Raw genomic sequence first — 11,249 nt, 5'->3', positions numbered from 1 at the left:
TCTGCAATGAAATGGAAGATTGTTGTTCTATTGGAATGCAAACGAAAAGTAACCGAGTGCGATGGAAAGCAAAGATGCCAGAGTTGTGTGTCTCTCTCTTCTCTCCCGGTGTCAATTGTCAGCAAGTAGAAAAGCAGAATACAGAAAACTGTAAAGAGGCTCTATTAATCTCTCAGAAAATGCTGAACACAATCAGAAGCGAAACGTAGAAGGTGATCTCTGCTAAGGTTACCTTTTGAAAGAGAAGCGTGCCTCCATACATTTCTATTACTCAGTTCCCTTTTGGAGTAGCAATATTATGCCAAGTACAAAAGGAGTAAGAAATCATGAGCGGAAAAAAAATAAATAGAAAGACGTGACATTGGGAACAGCAAAGAAAGAACTAATAGCTCTGCATTGTATATTACATTTCTTGTTCTGAAGGAGGCTCCCCAAGAGCATGAAACAAACTCCTGGTCCTGACAAAAAACCCTTTTATTAATTTACTGTGAATTCTGCTCATTCACAGCCAATAAAGTCTTTCAAAAGGTGGTTTATAGTCCCAGATCTTTTCTGGCTTGGAGAGCTGACAGGCAGAACTTGGCAAGGAGTCTCGGAGAGTCACGAACCAATTAAGTGAACTAATTGTCTCCTGCAAACTCCACTCCCCTTTCGCTCCTCTTTTATTTCTTCTGGGAGGGGGCATTCATTGTCCACCTGTGGCCTTACTCCCAAGTCGACCCCTGTTCTTTAGCTGTTCCCTTCATTTGGCAACTCTGCACAAGCGCACACTGGGAACAGGCTCCAGCTGTTCCTCTGCCTCACTGATGTCTGACTCTGAAGGCAGCTGATAACTGGCATACGGCCCTGGCCCCCTCTCGGCCTCCGACACACAGCCCTCATCAGAGCCTTCCCCAGACTCCAGGACTGGCCCAGGTTCCTCCCCAACCTCCCCACTGTCCGAATTTGCTACCCGCTCTGCTGCCCGCTGGTGGGCCACAACATTTCTTCACACTTTTTTTTAATGCTTGCAAACCATTCTTCCTTGAAACCAGGTTTATATCCTACTTCGCCGACGGCCTTTTATCCTGTAAATTTCTCACAGCTTTCTGTTTCAAGGAATGGTAAATCGTCCAACTCTTTCTCAGTGTTTCTTCCCAATTGCCCATCCTGGTTTTGCAATGATTCTATTTGACCAGATACCGCATCTGCTTCTTATATGTTAAGTCATTGCATATTATTGATAGCCTCTTCCTTTATTAGCAGATGTCTAATGCAAGAGAAATGAGAAGTGAAACTTCTTCCAAAGAAAAACCAGAACGTCCAGCTGCCTCCTGAAAAAGCAGCTTTGAAACTTGCTAAGCACACGTCTTTCAACTTACTTCGAATATTAGCACTTGCCTCTTAAATCTTTCTCTCAATACAGCGTAAAGTGTCTGTGGCAATTCTCAATCACCCAGTTGTCTCAAAGGTGCTTTTATTTTTATTTTTTAAATTTTATTTTATTTTATCAATTTCATATATACATTCACAATTATATGACAATTTTTCCTACTGTTGACAATATACTTGAAAATTGCTTTTTTAACATCCCATAGATCCATCTTATCTTACAACGGTCCTACTTCTTCTTCCCTCCCTCCCTCTTTCCTTCCCTCGTTTCTTCTCTCCTACTCCCCTTCCTTCCCTCCCTCCTTCCCCTTCCCTCCTTCTCTCCTTCCTTCCCTCCTTCCTTCCCTCCTTCCTTTCTTCCCTCCTTTCTTTTCTCCTTCTCTCCTTCCTTTCCCCCTTCCTTTCCTCCTTCCTTCCCCGCTTCCCTCTCTCCTACATTCCCTCCTTCCTTCCCTCCTTTCTTCTCTCCTTCCTTCCCTCCTTCCTTCCCTCCTTTCTTCTCTCCTTCTCTCCTTCCTTCCCTCCTTCCTTCCCTCCTTGCTTCCCTCCCTCGCTCCTTCCCTCCCTCCTTCCTACCCCCCTTTCTTCTCTTTCTTCTCTCCTTCCTTCCTTCCTCTTCTCCTTTCCCTTCTCTCCTTCCCCTTCCTCCCCTTTACCCTTCCCCTCTTCTTCCCATTCCTCCCCTCTTTCCTACTCTTACATTCCCTCCCATTCTTTCTCTGCCTCAAAGGTGCTTTTAAAAGAGGCAACTGGACTGTTTTTTTCCTCCCTGAAGAAGAGGTTTCGCTTCTCACCCAAGTGGCTTCATCCGTTCTGGCAGCCGTTCTTACCCCAACATCCTGCCAGAACTGATGAAGCTTCTTGGATGAGAAACAAAACCTCTTTTTCCACTTCTTCCTCGGGGGGGGGGGGGGGCGGGGGGGGGAACTGTCCCTTTTGAGAAAATACAGTATTAAATGAAATTCTACTTGGTCAGTTGGTCTTTTTAGTAAATGGAAGACAAGATATTAATTTCTTTCACCCAGTTCATGGTAGCATAAGAAATGAAAGGTAACCTGATTGAGTGACAAGATCGGTACTGGAAATCATTTTAGCATGCTGGCAGCAACAGATAAATGAATGTATCCCTATCTTCAACCATCTCAATTATCTGTGGTTTTACTACAATGGATGATAATAACTGTAGGGGATTGAGTTAGCAGCATAAAAACCTGCGTTTTGGATGAGAATTTGCAGGTGTCATGCAGAACACACCAGACATGGTTTTGAAGGCAAATGTCACAGCTATTTATATATGTGACATTTATGTATATTAAAATAATCATCCATAGGGAAAAAAATATGATGCAATTTATGATTCTAATGCAATATCTTTTGTAGTAGACGCTGTGTCTCAGAATTAGGATCAAATTAATTCTTTCATGATCGTTTGGTTTTAATATGCTCTGGCATTTTGCACAACTCCCAGATCTAAATTTATTTCCAATTCACAAATAAAATATTGGAACAAGAGAGAAATATTAGTGAACAGTATAAACCAGTGGACAGTTATAGATTCAAGATTTGCAATGTGTGCGTTTAATTGTTGTGTACACATATTGCTGTGTAAGTTTTCAAATTGTTTATTTTGCTTTGCTTTGCTGTCTGTTGTGTTCTGTGACCAAGGGCTTGTGACTTTGTGCTGCATGAATCCCGTTATGGTTTAGTTAAAAAAAAAAGATTAGCTAAATAAATATTGTATGTGTGAACAAATTCTGTATGATAATTTTGTGGTGCATATAGCAATAGCAGTTAGACTTATATACCGCTTCATAGGGCTTTCAGCCCTCTCTAAGCGGTTTACAGAGTCAGCATATTGCCCCTACAGTCTGGGTCCTCATTTCACCCACCTCGGAAGGATGGAAGGCTGAGTCAACCTTGAGCCGGTGAGATTAGAACCGCTAAACTGCAGATAACAGTCAGCTGAAGTGGCCTGCAGTACTGCACCCTAACCACTGTGCCACCTCGGCTCTATTATCCTGTAGGAAAGCACCCATCCTTTTCCATTCACATTTGAGGATTTTCCTCATGTATACATCAAAGTCGCTACAATATAAAAAAAGATGTGAAGACTCTAGAAAGAGTGCAGAGAAGAGCAACAAAGAGGATTAGGGGGCTGAAGGCTAAAACATATGAAGAATGCTTGCTGGAATTGGGTATGTCTGGTGAAAAGAAGGACTGTGTGTGTTTGTGTGTGTTTGTGTGTGTGACATGATATCAGTGTTCCAATATTTGAGGGTCTACCAGCAATAAGAGCGGGTCAACCTATTCTCCAAGGCTCCAGAAGACAAGAAACAACAGATGGAAATTAACCAAGGAGAGAAGCAACCGAGGACTAAGGAGAAATATCTTGAAAGAACAATTAATTAAGCTTGCCTTTAGAAGTTGAGAGTGCTCCATCACTGAAGGTTTTCATTAAGAGACTAGACAGCCATTTGTCTGAAATGGTATAGGGTAGCAATAGCAATAGCAGTTAGACTTATCTACCGCTTCATAGGGCTTTCAGCCCTCTCTAAGCGGTTTACAGAGTCAGCATATCTCCCCCACAGTCTGGGTCTTCATTTCACCCACCTCGGAAGGATGGAAGGCTGAGTCAACCTTGAGCCGGTGAGATTAGAACTGCTGAACTGCAGATAACAGTCAGCTGAAGTGGCCTGCAGTACTGCACCCTAACCACTGCGCCACCTCGGGTTTCCTGCTTGAGCAGAGGGTTGGATTAGATGACCTCCAAGGTCTCTTCCAACTCTGTTATTCTATTCGTATGCAAGGTATCGGATGTTTGAGACCATTCTACAAACTTGCTAGCATCCTGCTTTCAAAAAAATTAAATTAAAATATTGGATGATGATGTCATTGCACCCCAGGTGCCGACACTTCTGCACATTAAAGCTTTGACGTTTTTGAAGCGGAGCCATTGTTGTTTGATGATGGGAAATCACCGTTGGCTTTTGTGATTTGCATGACAACATTTCACCATCAAATGCTGGTGCTGTAGAAGATGGTGGTTTCCGTGAGTTGCTTTGCTCATCCAACAATCAAATTGTCCACCTAGAGCAAGGTTTTTGAATGTAGTTAGGGAGCTGTCCCAAAACTCTCTTTCATCCTGAAATCATTTTTTGCAAAACTCTTGGCCAACGTTCTGTTTTGTTTCACCGACTTCCCCTTCAGTTGTCAGCGTTCCAAATACCATGTAGAATCAAATCAGAATCGAAGGCAATACTATGCTTAAAGTTCCAATTTAATAAAGCAGGCATGTTGGCACATAGCTAATCTCTGAGATCCCAACTCTGGAAGTTACATCAGAATCCCACCCAGTTAAAAGTTCATGATCTTGTCCCTACACCCATAGTCCATCACATGGTCCAATCTTCTCCTTCCATGCTGGCGTCCATGCCCAGCTTCTTCCGGTCAGGTGTGAAAGTGTGGAGACAAAGGATGACCTTGGCTTCTAGCAAAGAATGAAAAACAATACATTCCAAAATCCTACTATTTCTATTCCCCCCTCCCATTGACTATACTTAAAGAAACAGCATAATGAAATAAGAGAAAGTGTGGCAGGCCAAAATTCTAAAAGGAATATAAATGCAGGCCTGACATCAGTCTTCTGAATTAGAGGTGGTATTCAGCCGGTTCTGAATACCGGCTGAATATTGAACCGGTAGCAGAAATTTTGAGTAGTTCAGAGAACCGGCAAATACTACTTCTGACTGGCCCCGCCCCCGATCTATTTACTGCCTCCCAGCCTCCGAGTCCCAGCTGATGATAATCTATTTCTGCCTCCCAGCCTTCCAGCTGATCTTCTTTAAAAAAAAAACCGTGACCTGTTTATTGTAAATGAAAAGCATTCATAACAGTGCAAACAATTCTTTGGTAGATTTATTAAGTACAAGAAAGTAAGTACAGTAATTTTTTTTAAATTTTCAGTAGGAATTTTAACAAAGTAAATAAATATGGAACAATTGCCACCAACAAAATACCGAGAAAAATGATCGTTCAGCCATCGGCCACTGTCTCAAAAATGCTACATGAATTTTGAATTGGCAAAAATGTAAAAAAAAAATCATTTTATAATATTTGATTGTGATAATTATAGAATTAGGTCTATTGCCTAATTTGGTTTAACCCCAAACGTTTCCTGCTATTTGTTTAGCTATAAATGCTGGAAGTTATATCATTTTACATACTATTTGAACAACACTGATTATAGTGTTAACAGAAATGGGCTGCAAATCTTCTCTTCAATGACTCATTGGATCTTTTTCATGGAGATAACCCTAACCATACTGATCAAATATTTTGTTTTATTTCAATATAGGGTCATCTTTTGTTAACCTGTACAGGAGAAAGCAGGTTAGTGGGGTGGGGAGGGAATGGGGATTTTGCAGTATCCTTCCCCTGCCATACCTACCAAATCACGGTCACAGAACTAGTAGTAACAAAATTTGAATCCCACCACTGTTCTGAATCATAATATTTCTATATTTATTTATTTTTTTAAAAAAATCCAAATCTGGAGAACTACTGACATTAAGAGTTAATTCCTTAATGTAATATTGAAGTTAAAAGCTGGTCTTGTCAGTGGGAAGAAAATGCTGGGGAAATATGTCTCTGGGAGTTCCAATTTTAGCAGGGGGTTAAAAAAAGGTATCAAAGCCGCCAGAAGAGAGAACGGCCTGGAAGCAGGGCTGACACACATTCAAGAAAAGCTATTCTTTAAAAGAAATGTTTTTTTAAAAAAATTGAACATTATCATAAAACAAAGAAGCATTCCATTGTTCCCGCGAAAGAAGCCTTTGGAAAGATGACACCGAAGGGAAAGAGAAATTGGTAGACTGTCTCGGATGGAGTGTGCTTCTTGTCTGTAATTGGAATGAGGAACTTTTATGGAGGTCTAGTGCAACATCATCACGATGTTGATGAGACCCAATTATACATCTTCACCTGTTGGGAGAAATGTCCATTTGGCTTCAGTTCCATGTGGGGAAAAAAGATATTGGATTCATGGAAGTTGCTGGGAAAGGTTTATTGATGAACGGGATCACATAGTTTGAGATCCTGGGCAAAAAAGGGAAAAGATGCTGAAAATGCCCGGGTTTTATGCCTTCTCTGGGCTTTTGAATTTGAGCTTGGGTTCTGATCAGAGGTGGGTTCCTACCAGTTCGCACCTATTCGGTAGAACCGGTTCGTCAAATCTACCGAACCGGTTAGAAGAGGTTCCACCAGTGGACCCAGAAAGCAGGCCACACCTACAGAAGAGGTTCCAAATTTTTTTGAAACCCACCACTGGTCCTTGGATACGATTATTCTACACTATCATGCTCATATTTATAAAACTCAGTGCCTCTGTGAAAGGTAAGGATGACTCCTGCGTTTGTGGTGCAATCAGAACATTGCGTGTGTTGAAGTTGTTTTAACACAAACCAAAGATGCCTTTTAAAAAACAAGTTTACATCATATTCTTATGCAGGCCAGTGCTGTGTGTGAGGTAATTTAAGGTGGTTCTGACAAGTGTCGTCGGCATCTTTATATCCAGTCACATGGGTGGCAAGCCACTCCCATCCGGTCACATGGGCGGCAAGCCACTCCCACAAAGGAGGCCACATCCACATAGTAGGTTCGAACAATTTTTGAAACCCACCACTGGTTCTGATTGGCTGTCAGACTGCCATGGGACCATGCAGAGTTAACTTTATAGGTTGTCTGTGTCCCGGGCTTGGTTGAGTCTTGCTGGGTGATCTTCCCAGGTGCCATGTGGTGGGTTCTGCTGCTAGATAGGTCCTATTATGTCCTGGAGGCCATGTGTGTTGTGGATGAGTTGTTCCAGGCTTCTTGGAGCTCTTAACAAAGGTAGGAGCTGCTTTACAAGAGCAAACATCTCCTTTACTCATCCAGGGAGGTATAATATTCTGCTTTTTAATATTTCCTAGAATATTTCATTTTTCTAGGAGAGGGGTGGGTGCTAACTTCCCTCACACCCATAGCCAGACAGTTAATGCTGTGGTGATACTGGAGGTCTTCAAGAGGCTATTTTACTTTCTGTTGTTGTTGTTGTTGTTGTTGTTGTTGTTTTGCTTTGAAGACATTTTGCTTCTCATCCAAGAAGCTCCAATCAGAGCTGAAGAAGCTTCTTGGATGAGAAGCAAAACTTCAAAAAAGAAAAAAACACCTCAGAAAGTCCAGTTGCCTTTTGAAAAATTCCTTTTTGAGGAATTTCACTACTTCATATACAGAAGCTTCTGCTGATAACCAGAAACTACTTAGTTAGCCATTTGCCATTTGCCTTTTCACTCCACGTACAAATCTAATCCTGAGAAATGTTTGAGCGAAATGAAGCAGGCCAACATTCAAACAATCGATTTCTCACCTGCACTTTCAGTGGGAGAACACAATTGAAATTGAAGCATTCTCTGACTCAGCTACTTTTCCTCATACAGATTACCTAGTGTGCAATAAGGGATGATTTATGCTTGAAGTAATGTCCACAGACCAGTGGTGGGTTGCTAATCCCGTTCCAACCGGTTCGGTTGGAACGGGGGCGGCGGCATCCTTGGCAGTTCACGCATGCGTCTTAGCGCCTGCGCGATGCTCCAGCTGCTCGCGGAGAAATGCGCAGGTGCTATATGTGCCATCCAGCTGCTCGCAGAGAATCGCGCAGGCGCTGTATGTGCCCTGCGCCTGTGTGGAAGCGCAGAAGCCTTCAAAGACTGGTAAAGAGTGTGGGCGGGTGGGAGGGCCCTTCGCCATTCCCAGAAGTTACTTACTTCCGGGTTCACCGACCAACCGGTTTGCGGGGACCGCCGCAAACCAGTTCAAACCCACCCCTGCCACAGACTGGACATTTTAAAGATTTCTCCACGGTGGGAGTCCTCTGGTGTATCACTAGGTGGGAATTCTCACAAAAACCTTTCCTACAGATAGGACATTCAAAGGGTTTCTCTCCCGTGAGTCCTCTGGTGTCTCACCAGGCTGGAATTCTTAATGAAACTTTCCCCACAGTCAGGACATTCAAAGGGTTTCTCTCCTGTGTGAGTCCTTTAGGAGAATGAATCAGGAATGAGATTCAGACATTTCGGACTGGTTTGGGTGAACCTGTACCTCCGACACTCAGTTTGGCCCAGCCACCCACCCCTGCCCTTTACTTACCTATGTCCTCTCGGCTGATTTGCAGGGCAGAGCGGATTGCCATGACTCAGCTGTGTTACCCCCCAGAAGTAACATGGAAGGTAAGTTTTGTTAAAATTGCTGATGCGAGAGGAGCACACACGTGTGCAGCATGCAATTACCAAACTGGTTCTTAAACTAGCAGATCCCATCACTGGAATGAATGAAATTAGAACAAGTCCCAAAAGAGGCCAAAGTATGACCTCCCCCTTCAAGGATAAGGAATTGTTAACTATGATTGCAGTCATGGTGGATTGATTGGGGTAAGGGCTCAAAACAAGTATGCATCCTAAGCTGTCAAGCATCTCTAATTAAATGGTGACTGTTGTGGTCCAGAAGGTGCTGTTGGAGCTGCCACCAGACTCTGACAGCGAGGGGCCCTCTGAGTCGGCTCTGGAGGATGTAGAGGACCCTGGACAGGGTTCCGACTCCGAGCAGGGCGCAGAGAGGCTGGTTGGCCACCAGGAGGCACCTGAGCGTTGGACCAGTGGGGGGGAGACAAGGGAGAATGAACTGGAGGCCAGTAGTGAGTTGTTCCTGGATGCACACCATCGAAGAGCCACTAGGCATCAGGAACAATTACACAATTACAGGAGGTGATTGTACTCAGCTGGTGGTCATTAGGCTCCTCTCCAGACTATAAAAAGCTACTGGTGCACACGGCCCTCTTTGCAGAAGTCAGTGCAGGATTGAATGTCGGAGGACATTACTGTGAGCTTGGCAGGCTGGATTGCTGCCAAGCCTTATCTGTGTTTATTGCTGCCTGAGTTTGTCTGAGTTGCTGCCAAGGTCTTTATCTGTTTGTTCTGCTTGGCTTTCAGCCACCGAGGTCTTGGTGTCTTGCTATTAAAGTACATTCCAGTTAAGCTTGTCTCGGCATTCGTTACTGGACGGAGGAGGGGGTCAGAACAGGTGACTAGCACGTAATCAGGTAGCCAGTTTTTAGTCTAGAAATGGATCTCAAGGGGAAACAGAGGATGGACTGGAGAATCCAGGTATTCTCTGATAGAGGTGGTTACTACCAGAGGTGGGTTCCTACCAGTTTGGACCGGTTTGGCTAAGTAGGTAGTAACTCAGCTGGGCACGCATCCGAACCGGTTCTATCTTCAGTGGTGCCATCTTGATTCTCTGTTTTGTGCATGCACAGAACAATCTTCATTGCAAAATTTTTATTTCCCCCCCTTTTCTAATGTTGTGTGCATACACAGACCTGTTTAGGTGCAAATGCACACGTGCAAGGAGTAAAAATTGTTGCGTGCCGAACCAACATTAATGCCTGCAGGAACCCACCCCTGGTTACTACTTAAATGTGCCATCACCGCCCATCTTCAAAGCCACCAAAGGACTGCACCAAGTCTCTGCTCAGGAGGGTAGTTCAGGAGGAAATAACCATGAGTTGTAACTCTTGATAATCTATTTTTTTTTAAAAAAAAACTATGTATTTTTTGTGTGATGACTAGCCAACTCTTGTGGCTGAGTCTCTGTTCTGTTTTTGGTAATATTCAAATCTACCCAAGATGTGTCTGTGAGCTTTCTGCCAAGTCAAGCAGAGAAGTTGATATAAGGGTAAAGCAATTGGTGATTTACTGCTGAGCCCAGGTGCAGAGCTTGACATAAACAGAGAATGACAGATGTAGTGAAATGGCATGAGGTACATGAGCTCGTGGCAGGCACGAGCTCTGGGCCTCTTTGAATTCTGCACAGAAATATAGAGGCCAAGGTACAGCTGCAAAAATCGACATGACCACCAGGTAGCAACAAAGAGTTGGGGAAGAGGGTTGTGGATCTTGGCAGCCATCTAGTGGCGGTGTAGAGTTTTGCTGCTCTGGTGTGATAGATTGAGGGATGAGGCACCTTGATCAGCAGACCATGGACTGCATTGATGTGGTTTACTCATCCTTAGGGAAATATAATTTATTTTCAGAAATTTATTTTCAGAAATACCATGTTTCCCCAAAAATAAGACCCGGTCTTATATATATATTTTTCCACCAAAAAAGGTACCAGGTTTTATTTGTGTGTGTGTGTGTGTGTGTGTGTGTGTGTGTGTGTGTGTGTGTGTCTTCCACTGACTCACATTGCGGTGGCGGCACCAACAGACCTGCCCAGTGGGATCCCACTGCTGGCCCACTTCTTTTGCAGCCCCTTGCCACCACTTCCATGCGTTGCCCCCATCTGCCTCCCTTTTTCTGTCAGAGGCCTTCAGGAAGGGCCTCGGCAGCCACAAAACGCGATCCAGATTGACGGGCATGTCACCCCCGGCTTCTGTTTCATCATCAGCGGCCTTCCGGAAAGGCCTCTGCAGCCGATAACAGAGCTCTGGATCGAGTCACAGTGACTTAGCGTGGGCTGTCAATTCCTGCCTGAAATTCTTTGCCAAAGAGTTAGAAACTCTCTTTTAGCTGACATGTGTTATTTCTTTCTTTTTTTAAAAAAAAGAACACAATTTTTATTATCGCGCCATTGCTCCCTTTTTTCCTTCTCCGCTTCTCTTCGGAGAATGGCTTCAGCCACAGCTCGTTTTCATTCCGAAGGTCCTGCTCGGTACAGATATTTCAAACCCGAAGGTTTTTCAAAGGAATTTTAAATAAATCACGCTCTGTTCCCAGCTGAGCAATTTTGCGGTGGCTGATATTTTGGATGTTTTATGTGGTGCAAGTGAAAGTCGCATGCTGGGT

The sequence above is a fragment of the Thamnophis sirtalis genome, unplaced genomic scaffold, assembly GCF_051295495.1.
Source record: "Thamnophis sirtalis isolate CommonGarterSnake01/CBP01778 unplaced genomic scaffold, rThaSir2_p1.2 scaffold_12, whole genome shotgun sequence".
In the NCBI taxonomy this organism is placed as follows: Eukaryota; Metazoa; Chordata; class Lepidosauria; order Squamata; family Natricidae; genus Thamnophis; species Thamnophis sirtalis.
Note: the sequence above shows the minus strand (reverse complement) of the source record.